The 23,072-nt window shown below is 35.1% G+C and overlaps 1 protein-coding gene and 1 non-coding gene across 4 annotated transcripts in view; both read right to left on the bottom strand.

The window, feature by feature from the left end:
• The window catches only part of GPC5 (glypican 5), a 1,500,378-nt gene that overhangs the window by 1,017,793 nt on the left and 459,513 nt on the right, over window positions 1–23,072 (bottom strand). The window lies entirely within an intron of this gene.
• Window positions 12,800–12,957, bottom strand: LOC129401069 (U1 spliceosomal RNA). Its single transcript, XR_008628088.1, has one exon. It is a non-coding gene; the product is annotated as a U1 spliceosomal RNA (small nuclear RNA).

The following is a 23,072-nucleotide window of genomic DNA, read 5'->3' as shown; positions in this document are numbered from 1 at the left end:
TCCGAACGTGTGGAGAGGGGCCTCCAGCATGGCTGTAGCTAGGTTCCGGTGGTCTTTGGCCGCCAGGAGCTCTGCTCAGGGTGGGGAGGGAAGCTGGAGCCTCCCTTATAAAATTTTAATTTTAAGGGATTTAAAAGTATATACACGTTTAATGAAATTTAAAATTATTACTAAAATATCCTATTAAGGTAACCAGAGCCACTACAGTTATAAATTCAGTAAGTCTACCTTTTTTTTCAAAATTTTAGCTGTCTTTAGGACAGCTATTTATTAGTACTCAAAAGTACATTAGTATGTCATACCACAAAATAGAAAAGACTACTAACTTCAGAAAATCAAAACTAAGAGAAGATAAAAATATTGCCAAGGCTAATTTTAAGCCAAATGGCAAACAAATATTCTAAACAGAGACTGAGTATTTCTACTTTATGAAACATAAGGACATCCAGTAAAGAGCACATACTATGTATTACTCAGGAGAGCAAACCTTAGAGACACAGACTGACATTTCCTATTTCCTTTAAAACAACACTGAAAATCTCTTGGAACTCACAGCAAAACCCTTGGAGATTTGAGATTACCTGATAATTTCAGAACTGATGTTTGACATAATACTGACATGTTGAATATTTTACTTTAGCCACAGGAGATCTCCAGCTCCAGAAATCATAAGTCAAAGGAGCATACACTCAATTCATTCTTTGTTATTGAGTGGTTTGTTTTTGCAAGATAATTTATGGAAAATTAGCACAAAATGACAGCTCTGGTATGGTGTAGGAATACCAAGCAGATGAGAAACTTGAATATTATTACTAACACAAGATGAGAAGGGCAGTCAGCAAATAAAGGTCAAATGAAAGAATCAACCTAAGTTTTGATGTAATGTCAACTCTGAAATGCAGTTTCAGCAAGAATCTGGACAAAGATAATTTTGCTGTTCTTTTTTTATTTCCTAAACTATCACTGCTGAATCTATATGAGAAATAACTGAAATTTCAAAATTTTTAAAGTAATTTCTTCATATACCTACTTAAACTGAATTCAGAAATAATCTGTAAGTCAAGTTCATTTGAAATGTTGAATCAATTACAAAACATTATTATTAAAATTTGAACGATAAATTTTACATACACTTATAATTTGGTTAAATCCCAATAAAATCCAATGCTTGTCATTTTGGTAGAAGTAAGAACACTAGAGGATACACTTAGATTACATAGTTGATTTATGTCTTTGTATCCATATTGGTTTTAATATACATTTATGTGACTTCTAATTTTGATCTTTCTTTTATTATTTGTGCTAAGTAACACAAAGAGATATGAACTCACATCATTTCTACAACAGGTAGTTTGTCCTAAGTATCATTAGCATATTTTTGTCTTTCTGTTAAGCATGAAAAGATGAGCAATCAAAATTCAAACAAACATATTGCAAAGTGAGATGAGTCCTCATTTTTCTACAGAAAATGATAAATCTGAAAGTAATAAATATGATACTAGGTGTTAGTGATAAATGAGAAAACAACTAGCTCAGCAGGAATACTGTGATGATGATATTTTACCTCAGTAATGTAAGCTGGCAGTATCTGCAAATAGTGCTAAATGAATTTTGAAAGTCCATTTAAAGTCAAATCAAAGACTTATTATTAGTCAAAGGAATATAGAAGGTAAATGTATAAGGCAACCAAAATAAACAGTGAGTTGAAAAATTATATTCAAACTTGGAGATGCATACTGTGAAAACATATCATTTGTTTACATGAGTGCTTAGTTCATTGTCCTTTGTGAGAAACAATCATTTTATTCTACTGAGTTACTCTTGTGTTACTTAAGTTCATTCAACAAATGTTTCTTAGTTATTGATTTAAGAGTATTAGCAAGAATTTGATATCAATTTAAATGAAATGACACATGGTGACAAATGGGATGGAGAGACAAAATCTCTGGAGACAGAGAAAATGGGGAAAGGGAGAGATAATTGCTTCTGCTGTCTGGAAATTGTTTCACTATTTACTTTTGCAGTTTCAAAAAAATTTTATAATTTTTGTTCCATGAAGACTGGTGTTGGGATTTTGGTAGGAATTTCACTGAATCTGTTTATTTTGGATGAATAGCCATTTTATTTTATTTATTTATTTTATTTTTTCTTGTTTCTGGACTGGAACGATAGCACAGTGGGTAGGTGTTTGCCTTGCACGCAGCTGACCTGGGTTCAATTCCTCCATCCCTCTCGGGGAGCCTGGCAAGGTACTGAGAGTATCCTGCCTGTAAGGCAGAGCCTGGCAAGCTACCTGTGGTGTATTCAACATGCAAAAAACAGTAACAATAAATCTCACAATGAAGATGTTACTGGACCCTCTGGATCAAATCCATGAACAAAGGAATGACAGTGCTATAGTGCTTACTTGTTTTTATTGTATTACAGTGAGATAAACAGCTACAAAGTTATACATGATGAATTTCAGTCATACAATGTTCCAACACCCATCTCTTCACCAGTGTACATTTCCCTCCATCAATGTCTCCAGTTTCTCTTCTTCCTCATCCCACAATACCCCCAGCCTGCTTGAATGGCAGACATACTTCCTCCTTCCCTCCCTACCTCCCCACCCTTCTCTCTCCATTCCTTCCACTCTTCCTCCCTCCTTCTCAAAAAAAAATCCAGCCATTTTAATAATGTTGATTCCTCCACAATCCATCTTTGTCTCTTCTATTTCCTTCAACAATATTTTAGTTTCCGTGTAAGACCTTTTATTTGGGGGGGGCAGTTCAAATTATTCTAAGGTGTGTAAATTTATTTTAATGTAATTATAAAATGAGATAGTTTCTTTGATTTCTCTTTCTGGTACTTTGTTATTCTGCAGTAAGAAAGGAGTTTTCTGTATTAATCTTATAGCATGACACTTCATTTGTAATTTCCTTCAGATTAGACACTTCTATAAATATTTGTCTAAATGTTCTTGCTAGGACCTCCAACACTAATTGATTGAGAGCATGGCCTTTTCAAAAGACCAGGGCCAGATTGTTTCAGTGGTGAATTCTTTCTAATTCTCTTAGATCAATTAACATCACTTTCACTCACTCCCCCAAAAAATAAGTTTCTGATCACTTACTTTTCTTCTTACTACCTTCTGAACTTGGAATTCAGGTTGTAATTATTATGTTGTTACTTTGAAATCCTATAACTTCTCTTAAGACAATTTAATTAGGAATCACATTCATAATCTATTATTAAAGAATAGTTATAATTAAGCCTTGATTTGAATTTTATGCTCTATCAAAAGAATATCTGTATTTCTTGAGTTGTCCTTTATATGCATGTATTAATCTGTTAACAATGACTTTATACAAATCTTTCCAGACAGGAAAAAGGTGATTTAGTGTCCAAGTGTTTGCATCTCTGAAAATTCTGCCATTCATTTGTCTTAATACCCTTTGTTCACTATACTTTATTCAAAGCTCTTACACTGTCATCTTTTTATCCAATGTTAGCTTCTTATTTTTCCTTTTAAAATGATGTTCTCTATACTTCATATCGGTTTCCTACAATTTTTATAAAGTATGATGTTTTCCCTTCTCTGATTTATGAGCTATAGTATTCCTCATTTTATATAATAGAAGTCCGCTTTGCCCATTCATCAATTTGTTCTATTCCATCACTATTAAAATGAAGTGAAGCTATGTTTGGTCTGTGTCAAAAGGACTTACCTAAGTCTCATGCTACTTTTCCCCTTGCCATATTATTGTGTCTCTCATGTATTAATCTTAAGGACTGTTTAACATGCTGCAATTCACTAATATAATAAACTATGGAGTATAAGCAGATAAGATGGGCATTTTAGTCAGTTTTAGCACAAATTGTTGAATAACCAATGAAGGTATTACTACAGAGAAAAACAATTTTATGGTAGTTCAGATTAAATTGCAGATAGCAAATATGCTTGGCTATTTCACAAGGAATCACAGCATAAGCATAGTAAACAGCAGGTTAAGCAAAGTAAGGAAATCTGCTTAAGATAACGGACAAACACAGGTAAACAAAAAAAAACAAAAAATATTTCATTCCCAGAAAAGCAACATAAAATAAAGCTACAGTTTGGAGAAAGAAACTAATAGAGTAGGATACTATAGATAATACCTTGATCAATCTGCCGAATTATTAGTTGTAGCTTGAAATCATGTAACACCCATATTAAGCAGTAAAAATATTGTAGTAGCTGATAATGCTCATTGAAATGTATACCTGAATATACTAAAAGAGAAATATCAAAAACATAAATAGTATTACTCAAAGGGGAAGAAAGGAAGGAAGGAAGGAAGGAAGGAAGGAAGGAAGGAAGGAAGGAAGGAAGGAAGGAAGGAAGGAAGGAAGGAAGGAAGGAAGGAAGGAAGGAAGAGAGGGAGGGAGGGAGGGAGGGAAGAAAGTAGGAAGAGGATGGAAAGTTGAAATGGCTGCATGCATACAATTAAATTGTGTAGCTCTAGACTTGATAACCTATGAAACAGACTACAGAACAAGGATGTGACCTTTAAAACCCAAAGTAGCTCTGCCAGATAAGACACCAAATAAAAACAAAAAGAAAAGAGGAAAAAGAAGAAAGAGAAGAGTGACAATATAAAACACTGAGCTGAAATCCTCAAATGTGTCATGCCAACCTAAGGATTTTGATCTTTTCCTGATACAAAACACAAAAAGCACTTGACAAGTGAAAGCAACGCACTACTGTGAACTATGTCTCTTACTTACTAGGGCCATTGGGAAATCTTTAATGGAGGTCTAAGAATCATTGAGTATATAAGTAATAATGTTAACTTCTTGATTGTAACAATTCTATTAATCATGTGTTGTGCCTTTTTGTGTGTGACACACACATTGTATGAACAATTTGCACACATACATACATATATACACACAGACTTATATATAAATACACATACATGCATATATATGTAGAAAATAAATCACAAAAGCAAGGTTTTTCAACCTTGACATGATAATTCACTTGACATTTTGGAACAATTTGTTTTTTCAGGTTTCCTATGATTTATGAATATTTAGCAACATCACCGGCCTTTATTAAATTACTTTATTACTACTCTTAGTACTACCCTCTACATTTTACCCAACGCTCCATTTGGGTAAACAACTACACTTTCTTCCCAGATATTATTAGGTGTTTCATAGAGGGAAAGATTGATTGTAGTTGAAAATACTTATAACCATGAAACACCTTTAGGTCCATTAGCTTGGTACTTTAACCCCAAATTGTTGAAGATACGAGAAACTAATCAAATTTTGAGAAAGAAAAAACTGCTAAAAGAGAAGAACATATAAATCCCATTCATAATTCAGGAAAAAAGACATACAAATATTAAAAGAAATATGAATAACATTGAAATATTATATATAAAGCAATAATACAGATGACAGATACTATTTCTCTCAAAGTAAATGAGGGCATGGACCAGGGAGATAATATACTAGTAGAGCCTGGCCTTGATTAGCACCATAGCATCATAGCACCACATATGCTCACATATGTGATTCCCTGAGTACAGCTAACTGATTCCAGAAAACAAAAATGTGGTAAGAAATAAATGAAATGATAATAGAAAAAAATTCTGAGTCCAGATTCCTATATATAGCTGATAAGCCTTCAAAAAGGGGATAAAATTAAGACATCTTATTTAAAAAATAGATAAATAATTTGACCAGCAAATATACAATATAATAGTATCAAATATATTTCAGGATAAAGGAAGTGACAACAAGAAATCAAGTCTATCAGGAATAAGGAAATTATGAAAAGTGATAAATATGCAGACAAATATTTAAAAGCTAGATTTAATCTCAGTTTTAAGAGATAGCTGAGTGAAAGAAATGTTAATATATTTTCTAATTTATGATATGTATGTATATATACAGATCACAAAACATAATGATGACAAGGAAGAAATAAAGGAAATATATTCATCAATTTTCAGGTTATATATAAAACTAAAATACTTAGCACTTAACATAATCCAAATTAGCTCACAATAAAATGTAAAACAGAATAAAAGAAAAAAAAACATTACACAAATAGATAAACACTGTATGCACATATTAAAGGGCTGGATCATAGTACAGTAGGTAGGGCATTGGCCTTTCATGTAGCTGACCTGGGTTCCATCCTTGGCATCCCATATGGTCCCCAAGCACCACAAGGAGTGACTCCTGAGTGAAGAACCAGGAGTAACCCCTGAGCATCACTGGGTGTAACCTAGTGGGAATGCCAACTGGTTCAACCATTTTGGAAAACAGTATGGACAATTCTGAAAAAATTAGAAATTGAGCTCCCATTTGACCCAGCAACACGACTTCTGGGAATATACCCCAGAGAGGCAAAAAAGTATAGTAGAAATGACATCTGCACTTGTATGTTCATTGCTGCACTGTCTACAATAGCCAAAAATCTGGAAAAAAGCCAAAAATCAAGTGCCCAAGAATAGATGGCTGGTTAAAGAAACTTGGTATATCCATACAATGGAATACTATGCAGCTGTTAGAAAAGATAAAGTCATGAAATTTGCATATAAGTGGATTAACATGGAAAGTATCAAGTGAAATGAGTCAGGGATAGACATAGAGAGATCGCACTCATTTGTGGAATATAAAGTAATATAATAGGAGACTAACACTCAAGAACAGTAGAGATAAGGACCAGGAGGTTTGCCCCATGGCTTGGAAGCTGGAAAAGACAGCTCAGATAGAGAAGGGACCTCCAAGTAAAGGGTGTTTGGAGGACCCGTTCAGGTTGGGAGATGCGTGCTGAATGTAGACTATAGATCGAACACAATGGCCACTCAATGCCTCTATTGCAAACCACGCTACCCAAAAGGAGAGAGAGAACAAAAGGGAATGCCCTGCCACAGGGATGGGCTGAGAGTGGTGGGAGGGATGCTGGGACCATTGGTGGTGGAAAACCACTGGTGGAGGGATGGGTGCTCAATCATTATATGACTGAAACACAAGCATGAAAGTTTGTAAGTCTATTATTGTACCTCTTGGTGATTCACTAATAAAAAACTAAAAAAACAAAAACACACAGGAAAATCCTTAAATTACTACAATAAAACTAAGGTTACCACAGGGAGCAGGGGCCAGGGACACTGAAAGAAAGAAGCACTGACCAGACCATGACTGAGGAATATAGTATATTGGTGATGAACGTATTATATCAAGAAATTTAAAGCATATGAGATGACACTCTTAAACATAGATAGCCTTGCAAACCAATGTGGCCTCAAAATATTTTCTAATTAAGAGGAAAGAAAAATAAGTAAATCTGAAGGTAAACATGAATCAATACTCATAGCTGGAGATTAACACATCTCTCTGCTCTTAAATGACAGAAGAAATTTTTGGATTTCTGGGGAGGGGGAAAATCAGGTTTTCTTTTCCCCAAAATGGAAAAATATTATAAAGTATTTAAATCAAATTATGAATCAACCTGGGTCTTACTAACATTGATAAAAAGTACAACCAATACAAAAATCAATATTTTTCTTCTATAATTCAGAACTTCACCGCAGAGAAAATTTAGTCACTTTAGCAAATGCACTGAAAAAAAAAATACCCACCAACAAAAGAGATTGAACCATCATCTAGCAATACATACAAAATTCAGTTCCAGCGGACTAAGGACAAATTAAAAAACCAGAAACCATTCAACTGCTATAATGAAACAGCTGAAAGCTCCTTGGCAAAGACTTCTTAAGTATGATGCAAGAAAGCAGAGGTTACTTATACACACCCACACACTCACACACACAGACATGCGCACACACAGACACACACATATACATACACACACAGGAGTCCATCATGCATGATAAAGAGTAAAGCAAGAGCTTCCTTCCACATAGTAAATAAGTTGACAAAATATGCAGATAAACTGAATAGGAAAAAAGTGTTTTCAAAGCACATATTTCATAATGGGTTAATGTCCAAAATATTTACAAATAAAGACAATGAAAAAGCTTCCTAAGCGTATATTTTTTAAAATGCTAAAAAATCGAACCAAACAATGTGCACAATTAATTTTAGGTATATAAGAAATTTAAGTTCAAAATCTAAAACTAAAAGAATCTAGAAAAAATGATAAGACAATATCTTATCATAGGGGAGCAAGTATTTTTAGATATGACATCAACTGCAATAAATGTAAAAGAGGAAAATTAATAATAGAATGTCTTCCAAACAGGAAAAGAAAGTTTTCAAATATTCTCTCAGAAAATAAAAGGGAAAGTTACGGTTTGGAATAATATATTTGATATATATATGATAAAAGCTGAATATCTTCAATATGTAAAATTCTCCTACCATAATAATAAAAATTAAACACACAGTTGAAAATAACCCATACATTTAAACAGATACTTCTTTTTAAAAGAATATATAGACAATCACTAAAATTCATATGAAAATGTGCCCAGCAACTTTAAATACATGGAAAATATAAGAAAATAACTCAATGAGATACTCTCTCACTCAATGGAATGAAAATAGCTAACAACAGTAATTTAATGAACATATGAAACAACCCTTGCTCTCATTACTTGTTTATAAAAATTTAAAACAGCATACATATACATATTCTCTATATCTCTTCTAATATTCTGCAGTTAAAGTCTAAATAGCTAACTCTAAATTACACAAGAATAATGTTAAAATTCCTCCAAAGGACTTTTTTGACATTACAGGTAATAAGATGTAGATTAAAAAAACTAATGGACACACATGATGAAGCGAAAAATAAATTTCTAGTGTATTCATAGCATATAACATTACTCAGTTATAAAAATAATCATCTATTAATGTATAAAACAGTAATGTGTATCAAAATATGTGTAGAATAAAGAAAGCCAGAGACAGTAAAGTCCAAAACAGACTAAATAACATAAGGAGACAGACTTCACATATGTATTGCCTACTGGCATAGGGAATGACTGGAAAGAAACACAGGAAACTTTCTGGCTATTGAAGTATTCTGTAATTTTGTTATATTTTAGCTCAAGAGTCATATCCAAATCCTAAATTCCACCAAAACCGCATGTGTATCATACATGCATTTTCTCTCCATAAGAGAAGATTTACAAGCAAAAATGTTCAAATCTTATATTTCCTTTCCTTAAATTGTAAGCCCCCGGAAGAGAATGATGCTGAATCTCACACAGAGCCTAGCAAGGTACCCATGGCATAATCAATATGCCAAAACCAGTAACAATAATGAGCCTCATTCCCCTGACCCTGAACACGACAGGGACGAATGGAGACGTTACTGGTGCCCACTGGAGCAAATCAATGAGCAACAGGATGACAGGGATACAGTGATACAGTGATATATTGTAACAGTGACAGAAGCACTGGTGCTATTGATCAACAGTTTGATTCTCTATGTTAATAATGAATTGTTACTATTTTCTTATTCATATATGCAATTTAGAGTATTACTTTTATTTCACCATAGAAAGTACTGTAGTATGAAGTTAGTACTTAGTTCACTTGTATTAATTTTTGAGAAGTCTATTATATAAAGATTAAAAAATTGTAACTGATTTCATATGCATACTTGAAACAGAGTGGATGGTTAGGATGACTAGTGGAAAAAGTACACATTTTACAAGTTCTCTTAAGGAAGATTAAACAAGATTGCATTGTATAGATATAAGCCTCTACTGTTAAGGGCTATAGTCAATGAAGTTTAAACATGAATATTTTTCATTTTTTTCCAATGGCAACTAGAGGTTACTCAGAAAATCATGTTAAAACTTACTTTACAGAAGATATGATGCATCAACATACTATTAGTTGTTTTTCTTATAATTTTGTTCACATTATTTTCTAAAACATAACCTTTGAGTTTAAAAATAGTTCTATAGTGCTTCTCAAACAGCTACATTAAGCATTCCAATCTAATTATAATTTCCATATACAACATGATTTCAATTTAATGCATTTCTTCACATTTCTAGGTAATATTAATTGTTAAAACCTTAAAAAGGATAAAAATTTATGTGTGCTAGTTTTTTAAGTATTAAAATCTCCTTTGACCATTATATTTAGTCTTAAAAGTACTTGAATTTTTAGCAATTTTTAAAAAATCAGTAAAAAAATAAATAGGATTGAATTTAGCATATTTTAAAAGGGAAAAGGAATGCCTCCATCCTTTCCTAAAATTAATTTAATTTTTATTACAAATTGATATGAAAATACTTGATTTTGTGTTTTTGGGGTATAATTTTCAGTAGATTTATTTGTTCTTAAAATGTTAAATATATTGCTGATTCAACAAACCAAAACATAATTTAGCTATTCACAGAATAATTCAGGTTGGCCATAATATAAATCTTTTTAAATGTTTTCCTACTTGATATAGAATACTAGTACCCATTCTTGGCTAAGACCGTGAAGGAACTAGACAGCAACAGAAGTGCATAAATAAACCTTTAACAGCAGAGATTTCCAAAAGAAAAAAAAAAAAGTAACCAGGGTGAAACTGGAAGACTTAGGAAAGTTATTTATATTACTCAGAGGAATACAAATCAATATAAGTTCATGGCTGAAAGGTTCTCATTGATTGGAACATACTGGTAGCACAGTCATTTCAAAACCCAATGTAGGGTCTGCCAACCACACCACAATTTCTGATTATATCCAATAAAATACTGTGACCTCAAAACAGTTATCTCTAGTATAAGTTTCTTGAATGACTTTATTTTTATGCTAACATGACTAAGCTGAAATCCAGACACTGAAATATGATTTCGAAGGATTACAAAATATTTTTAAGTTAATTACTTCAATGTTGACTACACGAAAATTGGAAAATATGTTTAAATGTGTTGTAAAACGTCAAAAGTTCCCTGATTATCTTCCTAGGCATTCCCCTAGCTTCCCATGAATGCCATTTTCCACAAATACTCCTAATTGTTTTCCACAAATACTCCTAATGAGTTGCAAATAACTTGGTAAAATCCAACCAAATGTGCAACTCTCAATGCTAAAAAATCTGAACAGGTCTCAGTGTCAGAACACTAAGTTTGATTTCTAAGAGCTTCCTTCATTTCTATGTTGTTTTAAAAATGATCTTTCTGTATTGTTGATCCATGTGTCAGCCAAATCAACCATGACATTTTAAGAGAAAAAAAATAAATAAAAACCTCTCCAAGGAGAAAAATCTCATCCACATTAAACCTTTTATACGGAGGAAAGAGAAATCCTGAAAGGGCAAATTGAGAACTTTGAAACTGCATATAAAAATTTCTCTAATTTCTAACACTTCTCAAATAAACAATTCAACATTACTTTCATTATTTTTAAAATATATTACATTAATTTGCCATTCAAGACATTGCTCACTAAAGAAACACTTGTATTGCATTTATTACTTTGATGGCAGAGCCTGACAAGCTACCCGTGGCATATTCGATATGCCAAAAACAGTAAAAACAAGTCTCACAATGGAGACGTTACTGATGCTGGCTTGAGCAATGGGATGAACAACGGAACAACAGTGCTACTTTGGCTTTACACAAGGGGGTATAATAAATTTGAATGTTAATGATAACTAACCTATATAGATAAATAATACGAATAAGTCACTATTCTGGAATGGAAACCACAACACACACTTCAAATTTTTTTTGTTTGTTTTGTAATACGTAAAGCAGCTTTTCCTCGAAAAATTTCCCAGTAAATTTTAATGAAGCAAATATAAAAATGACACTCTCCAAATGATTATCTCATTAGAAGCATTTTAAGTTCTCTGGTTTAGGTTGTTTCCCATGTCTTAAGTGTTTACAGAAATTTCTCTTAGCCAGAACAATACTTTTTACCCACTGAAATTATAGAAGACAGAGATACATTGAAATGTGTAGTTAATTTAAGGCTACTTATATTGCACTGCTAATCTTTACATATTATATATGCAGCAAAATAGTGCTGTGGCATACAAACACATACTGAGCTGTAAAACCTCAATTATACTATAAAGGATTCAGTATAGAGAATACAAAATTAGTTGCCCAATTCGGTGCCCTGAAAGATGACTCATCTTTATCCTTTGGGCATCCTCCTGTATGTTTCATCTCTCACTTTATTCTTTCGGCCAAAGACCTCTGGAGCCTAGTCACAGCCATGCTCAAGGCCCCTCTCCAAAGATTCAGACGAGCCTCATGCATGAAAAAACCCGCAGAGGAACCCAGGTGTGTGGGACCCGGGGCTGAGACCTCCAAGCCTGCTAGGATCAGGACTGGGCCTGCTCCGCCCAGATTTCCTATTTCCTAGTAGCTAGGTGGTCACACTCAGGGACTGCTCCCAGCGCTGTGTAATCCTGTCAATGGCCAGCATCCAGAGACTCAAATGGCATATAGAAATTTTAAATATTTTAATAAGTTTGAACAAAAGCAGCATTAAATTTGACTAGATAGAAACACTCAAAAGAATTATTATTATTATTATTATTATTAATTATTATTATTAGGGCTGGAGTTATAGCACAGCAGTTGGGCGTTCGCCTTTCACGCGACTGACCCGAGTTTGATTCCTCCGCCCCTCTCGGAGAGCCCAGCAAGCTACAGAGAGTATTGAGCCCACGTGGCAGAGCCTGGGAAGCTACCCGTGCGTATTGGATATGCCAAAAACAGTAACAATAAGTCTCTCAATGAGAGACATTACTGGTGCTTGCTCGAACATATCAATGAGCAATGGGATAACAGTGACAATGACAGTTATAATTACTATCATTTTTTTACAGGGGAGAACATGAATGACATCCCCCACTCTCACAAGTTCTGCAGTCAAGTTTCCCACATTTGGGGAAATCGCAGAGGTCAGCACATCCAGAGTGCAATAGATAAGCCTCATTTTGGGAAAGTCACCATCATGATGGTGCATCATCAGAGTATGTATGCGACGAAATAATGAAAATGTAAAATTGTCTCTATTTTTTTTAGAGGGAGAGTTTGGGGAGAGAATGTGGGAACACTGGTGGAGGGATTGGTGTTAAATTATTGTATGCCTAAAACCCAACTATCAGGGCTGGAGAGATAGCACAGCGGGTAGGGCGTTTGCCTTGCACGCGGCCGACCCGGGTTCAAATCCCAGCATCCCATATGGTCCCCTGAGCACGGCCAGGGGTAATTCCTGAGTGCAGAGCCAGGAGTAACCCCTGTGCATCGCCAGGTGTGACCCAAAAAGCAAAAAAAACAAAACAAAACAAAACAAAACAAAAACCAACTATCAGTAACTTTGTAAATCACGGCTCTTTAATAAAAGTTTAATTAATTAATTAATTAATAAAGGCTTAACCTACCCCTCTCCCAGATATATAATTGTCTCTAAGAGTGATAAACCCTTTATGCTTTCTAGAAAATGGATTGCAAATCCGTCCATCTTTCTTTCCAAAACAGGCTTATCAAGGAAGACTGGACTAGCGAGGGCAGCAACTGGCTAAATAAGCTAGGAAAATAAGTCTTAAACACTCTGGTAATTCTGAGTTTAGGAATCTATGTCATGTTATTCTCGTGAAAGGACAGATGGCAGTGTGTTGAAAGTTGCTTAGTTTTCAAAAAGGCTCGTCTGTGGAGAATCAATAGGAGCAAATATATTATCACAGCAAGGAGAGATCACTGTAGGTCTTCAGATGACAGGAAAAATGCAAAAATTACAAAAATCATAGGATAAGCCAATAGATGTTGAACTATTCCTTCTAGTAGTTTCTGTTGCTTTTTTGGACAACATCCAGCATTACTCAAGGACTGACTCCAGGCTCTGCACTCAGGGGTCACTCTTGGCAGACTGGGGGGTCCGGGTTGGGATAGAGGCCATATGGGAGGCCAGGGTCAAACCCTGGTTGGCTGCATGGAAGGCAAACACTCTACCCCATTTTTTTATTGCTCTGGCCTCAAAACTTGTTCTTTCTTATTAAAGCAAAAAATTGTTTTACCGAATCTCTAATCATGTCTTCAAATTTAAACGATAATAAATCCCAAATAATATATATAGTTAATTAGTTCCCCTTTGAAATTTGAAAATAAACATGCTGCATAAACATATTCTCTCCAGAATATCATGTTGTTTTTTTTAAGCTATTATCAAATAAGTATACTGCTACAAAATCCTGGAAATTTCAAAGCAACTCACATTTAAGTACAAACAACTCAATCTTTGACATAGCTATAGAAGAAAACTTGGGGGAATATTTATTACAAAAGTTACAGGAAGTGTACAAACATTGTATTTTCCTAATTTGGTTATCAACAATGAATAACCCTAAAAAACACTCTTCTCAATGTCCTCCTTTACTTTGTTTTCATTTTCCTTTCCTCTTTCCCACTCCGCGGGGCACAGCCCCTTCTAGAAAGGCTTCCTGGTCATCAGGCATAATCATACAAGTTTCCAAATCCACCTTTTCTCCTTGTATTTATTTCAAAGCTTTCCCTTACTATAGGTTGCTAAGGACAGAATGAGCCATTTACAATTTTGATTCCTAGTTTCTGTCATTATTTATGTTATACAAGAGCTTTAAATAAAAACATTTTTTTAAAAAGTACATCATTTTGGCCCAGTTTATCTAATAAGTGATAAACTTATTTCTGAGAAGTCAGTCCAACGTATTGTGATCCTTTCTCTATAAAATATACAAATTTAACATTTTCAAGGTAACAGTAACTTCAGGATAAAACTGGCATTCAAATAAACACTCTCATTCAAATACTTGGTAACAACTTTTCTCCAGTTAAGAATCATGGAGTGGGTAGGGCATTTGCCTTGCACGTGGCTGACCCAGGCTTAATTCCTCCATCCCTCTCAGAGAGCCCGGCAAGCTACTGAGAGTATCCTGCCCGCACAGTAGAGCCTGGCAAGCTCCCCATGGCATATTCGATATGCCAAAAACAGTAACAAGTCTCACAATGGAGACGTTACTGGTGCCTGCTTGAGCAAATTGATGAACAATGGGATAACAGAGTTACAGTGCTGAGAATCATGATTCCCATATGAAACATGTAGAACAAAAAAAAAAATTAGTCTGTTCTCTCCTTGTGAGCTATTTTGTTCCCACTATCCAAAGGACAATTACATAAAATGATCTGGAAGTGCAAAGAGGCTTCTTATCTACTAGCGTATGACATGTGTTTTGTTCGACTTCAGTGATTATCTCCAAAGTGATAAAAGAAATATAGTATCCAAGCCCATATTTTTTCCCTACAAGTCTTCAAAGAGGGACTATTTATTTTTATCAAAACTAAACATATATGGTGACTAACAAACATTTGAAAACAAAATGACTTCAATTTTTGCCTGCATGTTTTCCTTATAAAAATATGTTACAAATAATAGAATAAGGTGGTTTTACTGAAAATTAAAAATAAATTAAATGGAATAAATTAAAGTATAAAGAGAATTTTTTGAGGGCAGTGTTGCAGTTTTCAGGGCTTACTCCTGACTCTGCTCTCAGGAATCATTCCTGGTGGGGCGTGGTGGACCGTCCAGGGTACCGGGTATTGAACCCAGGTCAGCCATATGCAAGGCATGCATCCTGCCTACTGTAGGTTGGGGCTCTCTAGCCCTAAGGAAAATATTTTACCTTAAACTATTTCTCAAAGCTTCCTGTAACGTTTAATAAAATGTGCTTTATCATGGATTATGCTCTTATTATTCTTTTGATGTTACTAGCTTTTTTCCACATTGCAATTTGTAACTAATGCAAAAGACTTACATTTATTTTTGAAAAATATCACTTATCACCTCTAAGTAGTAAATCAGGAATATAATTCTCAACAGCTAAGAGAAATAGAACTATGCCTAATTGTATGGCATTTATCTTTGATTGTGTTATGGCTTACTCACAGCCAAGCCAAAGGTCAATTCAAGTGTGGATTCAAGTGTGGATGGAAATGCTCATCCCTGTAAGTATTTCATAAATAGAACGTCAACAGGATCCATTCGTTTGAGATGACTAATTTTAGGGATGCTACTTTGAACTGTCAATCATATTTGTACAGCCATTTCTTCTGCACAAACATATTGTGAAACATATCTCTTCTATGAATTTGCACTTCAGTAATTTCTATAATTTATGAGGTAAGTATACATTTTCTCAATTAACATTGCCCATTTTCTTGAAACACTTTTAGTTCCCATATATATGAGAGACTCACCTTACCCTGGCATGATTTCTAAAAGAATTTTACTCAAGATGAGCATTGGAGATGAGACTCACCAGTCTGATGAAATGGAAAGGGGGAGTAGGATTTGAAAGGGAAATTGCTCATTACACTTTCAGAAGCATCCAAGTGTTTTGAAATTTTACTTAGATCTCTCCATCTTTTTTCAACTAAAGGGATGTATGGGAATTCTGCCAAAGCAAACAAACGCTCCTCTGCGCATGCTTGCTCCACCAACCGGAACATATAATTACTGGAACTTCATTCAATTTACAAGTTTACATTGAGTTCAAGAAAACATGAATTTAACAACATTTTAATTATTAAAAGATCAAAACTTGTAATAAAAAATCTTCATGTTCAACTCAAAATTGGAAGACAGGCAAAACAAGCATTTAACACGTTATGAAGAACAGCCAATAGCTGCTATTTTTCTTTTCCTAAAACGAAGCTTGCAATATTAAGACTACAATTTGATTTTAAAAGCTGTGGAATGAACCTCTAATGTTGTATTAGAATTCAGATTCCTTATTTATGGTTTAGGAATTGCATGTGTTACATGAAAGGGAAGAAGATAGGTACTATGTAAAGCTTTATTAAACTCTGCAAGGTCTTCTATGGAGGGGAAAAGACAGTTTCCTATATATATATTTATTTGATTATGACAGGTTTCACTCTCTACTCTTCCTTTTTCAGACAATAGGGAAAGATAATAGTGGGGAAAGAGATGATAATGTTGATGAAAATGATGACTACATATTGACATGTAGAAGTCCCTGAGTCTTGGTACATATGGTCCCCCCATACCTCCACATCCATGACTATCAGATCTGATTAGTGTGGCCTCAGTGACCCCCTAAGCACACCCAGGGCTGTCCTGGTGGTCTTGAAGCACTAGACACTCCCAAATAGTTGGTCACTATTGAATGGGGGATTGGGCCCTATTAAAAATACAAAATCTACATATTATACATAATTTAACAAACATTAGAACTTAATCTTATCTCCCTTAAACATGCTCAGAACACTTGCATTGGACAAGAATTATCAGAACAAAACCTATTTTATAATAAACTGTTGAATTATATATAATTTCTTGAAAACTGTATTGAAAGTGTAAAATAGTCTGTCATATTTCGGTTGTTTAGGATATCTGGAAGCAGCAATTCAGTTACTTCCCAGCATCAAAAGAGGGTAATCTTGCCACATACTACTAGTCTAGAAAAAGATAAAAATTCAAAGTAACTGTTTTTAACTGAAAACATATTGCTTTTGCACCATTGTAAAGGCAAAAATATTCATAAGCTAAATCGTTATAATTTGGGGATGATCTGAATACTAATCATGGTCTTATTCTAGTCATAATCTAATAATCCCCTTTGAGGATGGTACTATTGTCTCCATTTTACTGATGAGAAAACAGAATTTTAGAGAATTTAAAGAATCCTTTCAAATCATGTGTCTGCTAAGAATGGCATGTCATTGGTTTCTTGAAATATTATTAGGAAATACAAAAAAACACTAAAACATGCTAATGAGATTTACTTTTGAATTGATAAGCCTTATAGTCTATGAGGAATGCTCTTTGTCCTGAAGTTTTGCATGGAGAATGAGGTTTTAGGTGAGTAAAGAGCCTTGCCTATGTCTTCTTTGTTAAGGTAAAATCTTCACTGTTACATATTTTTCATTTGTAAAATTAATACGATTTATAAAATCATTAAATGTATTAGCACAAAATTGTTCATAATATTTATTTTTAATTTATATACCTGTTTTTAAAAAGATATCTTTTGGAGAAAGTTATTTTAACACTTAAACACTGATCTGTTATTTTGTGAAATTCCATGAATTCTATCTGCACTCCGATATGAATGTAGGTGTTACCATCTCCAATACAATAAAGAAAAAAAGTGAGGATATCTATCCCACATATGAGATAACAAAGAAAGACAGTAAAGGAACAATAAATGGCCAATGTCATCATAACTAAAGATTTTACCTACAGAACTGAGTGTGCATGGGGGCAAGGTGGTGGAGGGTGTTGGAATGATGTATCCATGAAAATCATGTGACAATATTGTAAATTCTGGTACCTAAATAAAAATGTTTTTTAAAAAATTGAACTACACATTCAATTAAGTGACTAAAAAGTCAAACTTATTAATTTTCAGTTTCACAATATCTGAGATAACTTTCAAATGTGGTTTAAGAATCCAATACATAAAAAGCTTCATTCTATTTAAAATAAATAAGAAAAAAATCCCAAATATTGAACATGAAATATTTTAACGTATTATAAATGTAGAACCCAAGTCTATTTTAAATGCATTACATATATGAATATCCACTGAATTTTAAATAATATAACTACCCTAAAATAATGCTACCATCCTTCATACATGAGTAAATTCCATGTTCTTCATATTTTTTTATTTTTTATTTTTGGATATTAGAGGGAGGGTTTTTCAGAAAACTATAATTTTGAGTGAGAGGATCAGCTAAAGCTATTTTAAAAATTCATATACTAAGGAGTATTTCAAAGGAAAAGTGATTACCCCACCTTTTCTAAACATTGTAAGCCAGTTAAGGTCATAATTGATAATCTGAAGTTAGTTACTCTGAAAGCATTTACATGATTTTACTATAGAAATTGGTAAGAGCTTTAAACAGGCCTTTCATATTTCCCTCAAAAAACAGTCAATAAAATATGACCATCACACCACATTTTTAAACCCATGCTTTCTTTTAACAGATAATAAAACAAAAGCACCAAAAGTTTTCATATTAGCAATGACTTCTAGTGACAAGTCTTTCTTCTGCTAAAAGTACTTCATTCTAGGCTGATTCCTTGCTTTCAACTTCGGTTACAATTCAGGTTTTGTTCTTATAGAAACCACATTAATTTCTTCATAATATGTTCTAGGTCTCAAAGGGTAATGAGTTTTCTGAAATCTTAAATTAAAATACAGCCCGGCCCTAATTGCCTTTTCAGCCATATCATCTGCTTGGACACACTCTTAGACCAGGGCTTCTTAAACATTTTCCACTCATGACCCTTAACACAACCCCAATTCACCAGAGAAGTGCAACATGCGTGAGCATGGCCAGAAACACTCAGATTCATCACATGTTCGATTTTGAATTAATTCTTGGAAGATGCGCAGTCACGAACCTTTTACTTCTGTCATTTTTTTATTTTTCAGTCCCCACCTTCAGTTCCTTGACCCCATTCCTGTATCCCACAATTGAAGATTACAGCCTTAGATTACAGCAATCTGGTGTAGGTAAACATGACTGACATAGAAAGCCACAGCTCCTAAAGATCATAGAAGACTGTACTTCCCAAGCCAATTTCACTGACCAGAACAGAGGGTCAGCGCTTCACCTTCTAGTGGTCAGGCTGCTGGATGTTCATGTTTTTCAACTACATCTTTTCTTTTCCAGTGAAATGCCTTTAGCTGAAGGAACTCACTGCCCTCTATGTCCACATTCACAAACACTTTTTTTTTTATTATTGAATCACCGTGAGATACAGTCACAAAACTTTCATGATTGGGTTTCAGTCATACAATGATCAAACACCCATCCCTCTACCAGTGTTTACTTTCTACCATCAATGTCCCAAGTATCCCTCCCACCATTCCCACCCCATCCCTCCCCTGCCTCTGTAGCAGACATTTCCTACTTGCGCTCTACTTTTAGGCCTATGGTTTGCAATACAGATACTGAGAGGCCATCATGTTTAGTCCTTTATCAACTTCCAGCACACATCTCTCATCCTGAGTGATCTGGCTACTCCAGGGTCTTCCCATAAAAGATATCTGGTGATTATAGGGCTACCACTGCTCAGGCCATTTGCTCCAGAAATGAATCTGAGGCAATTCTCACTCTAGAGACCCCTACAACAGAGATTGAAGTTTGACTCCTGAACTGAGTCCCTCACTTTTCAAAATTCCTGATAGTATCAGAAGTATCCTCAGAGGGCATGTCCTCAATAAATCCCGGCACTCATCTCTCAGCGAATGCTGAACACACAGAACAGTCTGGATTAGACACAAACACCAAACTGCCACTCACAAAATGACTCGGCATATGTCAAACCAGACTCTCTCAGAAGGTTTACCACCTCAAATTTGTTTTGAAGATAGCGTGGCAGAAAGCATGTTTTGTACTTCAAAAGTTGTTTTTAAAACGACAGAGCAGGCAAAGCAGATGGTTTCAGACAGAAAGGTGGAAGTGACTGAGGTTGACGTAACAAAAAGAACAGATAGTTAAAAGATAGGGGAGGAGAGAAATGCATGGGAGAAGAAGAGGTGGATGAGAGGCAACCAGGTAAAGGGACTTGTACACATTGGAGGTCTAGAGGTGTGGTTGTAAAGATATAGACAAGCCACAGAAACATCAATACGAAATGCATCGACCCAAACCATGGGAATTAAGTTTTAAAAGTGTGACTGTGAAGAGAGCATGCTCGTGGGTAGAAGGGAATCTGGGGACAATGGTGGAGAGAAGTTGACACTGGCAAGAGGACTGGTGTTGGAATTTGCATGTATAAAATTCTACTCAATAAAAGTGCCTAAATTAAAAAAAAAATTGAAAAAGATAAAAGAAGGGATACTAATGTAAAAGATAACAAAATACCTGTGCAAAATAAGAATACGTGGGCTGGAGCGATGGTGGAGTGGGTAGAGCATTTGTCTTGCGCGTGGCTGGTCCCGGCTCATTCCTGGGCTTCCCATGTAGTACCCTGAGCACTGCCAGGAGTCACTCCTGAGTGCAGAGCCAGGAATAATTCCTGAACACCGCTGTGTGTGGCCCCAAAACAAATAAAGTAAAATATCTATTAAAAAATAAGAGCATTACTGCCTGAGAAAATATAAAAATGAGCTTCACCATGACCCACTCACTGAATTCCGCACAGCCCCCAGTTCAGTGCCTGACCTTGAGTCACCTTCTCTGTCTCCACCGCTGCCTTCATAACTATCAGCGTAACATAACTATGAAGCTTCAAACTGTGGCCGTACCACTTTTTCAATAAATCCTGACAAATAAATTGAACCTTTTATTATTTCTAATTGACTGTTTTACTTATGTAACGTGGCTGCTTCCTTTTTAGCCTTTCGTAAGAACCTGCAATTAGCTTCTGTGTGAACCGCACAGCCTCCCACGGTCTTACTGAAGGAGCTGAGACACATCTTCACTCCGTTGCTGAGAACTTATGCCCTTGACCCCAGGAAGCAGAGAAGTGTGCAAAGCTTAGCTGGAACACTTCTTAGAAGTGTGAAGATGAATAGTATACAAACATAAGATGAGATCATGCAGTTTGCTGGGACTTAGATGGATCTGGAGGGATCATGTTAAATGAAACAAGTCAGGGGGAAAAGAAACGCCAGACGAACGTACTCACATGTGAGCTGTAGAGAAAGAAGGTAAGGAATGGACAGCATCAGGTGATAAGAAGCCCTTGACCCTGTTACTAATATGAAACTGAGAACGCCTAAACAGAGAGGTGTTGTAGGGGGTAATAATAAGGCAGACTGGATGGAACAAAAAATGGTGGTAAGAGGGTCTTGGACACTTTGGTGTGAGAAGGTGACGTAATGATCATGTGCATCAAAAACTGCACACCTTAACACTATTATGAACATGCTACCTAAAAGATCTTTCTAAGGGAGTGGGAATGGGGTTGGGGGACAGGAGGGAATCCAGGACCGTGAGACATTGGTGGAGAGATGGTATCATTGTGGTCGTGGATTTGGTGTTAGATCATTGTATGCCTGAAACCCTATTGTTATTGTTACTAATATTTGATTTTTGAACCACACTCGGCTGCTTACTCCTGGCTCTGGACTCCAGAGTAGATTCCTCCTGTCAGTTTTTGGGGAATCAGATGTAGTACTGGTAATAAAATGCAAGTCAGCTGCATACAAGGCAAATGTCCTATCCATTGCGCTCTCTCCAGCCCCCCAAACTACCATTAACAGTTTGGCGAATCTAAGTGTCCAAATTAAAATTGGAAAAACATTAAGTTGCCTCTGTGGTTAGACATATATCTTTACTGTTCTGCTTCAGAACAACTGTGACTTCAAGCAAATAGCTCAAGACACATAGAACCTCATCTCTGGGAAACCGGAAATAGTAAAGTTTTCCAAACTTGGCATCCTCTTATCCATCTTTATGCTTCCAAGAAACTGTTGCCTTTCATTAACTGTGAATTCTCCTCTATTAAAAATTATTACAGTATTAGAAACAAAATTGTCTTAAAGTTCTCAGTACGTCTTTCACTGTAGTATCAAATTATTTGCTTTAAGCATCTATTCCAATCTCTTATCTCTCACATCTATGAGAATGAAATGTCACATAGATGTGAAAAGTATAAAATGTGTGTTAATACCTCCTGTCTAACATGGAGTTTTCTAGAACACTAACTGCTTTCCTGTGGTCCTTGAAGGATCATGACTCCAGAAATCACCAATGCTTATGACTATGGAGCTCATTTATTTCAAATCCTTAGTCTGCCTTAATTCCAATGTAAGCAGTCACCAATTTACAGCAATAGGGACTAAATTTTGATTTTGTAACTGTTCCCTCCTTTCAATTAGCATAACATCCAGAATATTTCAGAGGCTTCCAAATCTATCTACCTATAATTGGTTGGGCCAGCCAATTCCTAGTGTCTCTCAAGTTGTTTTCCTAAGAATGTGTTATGATTCTGTCACTCTTGTCAATTGAAGAACAGTGCGGATCTCTACACTTTTCATTTCTTTGTTTGTTTGGGCACCACCCCTGGCTCTACCCAGGACTTACTCTGGTTCTGGCATTCAGGATCATTCCTGGTAAGCCCAGAGAACAGAGGTA

This window comes from Sorex araneus, chromosome 1 (assembly GCF_027595985.1).
Source record: "Sorex araneus isolate mSorAra2 chromosome 1, mSorAra2.pri, whole genome shotgun sequence".
In the NCBI taxonomy this organism is placed as follows: Eukaryota; Metazoa; Chordata; class Mammalia; order Eulipotyphla; family Soricidae; genus Sorex; species Sorex araneus.
Note: the sequence above shows the minus strand (reverse complement) of the source record. Positions and strands in the feature narration are given on the sequence as shown.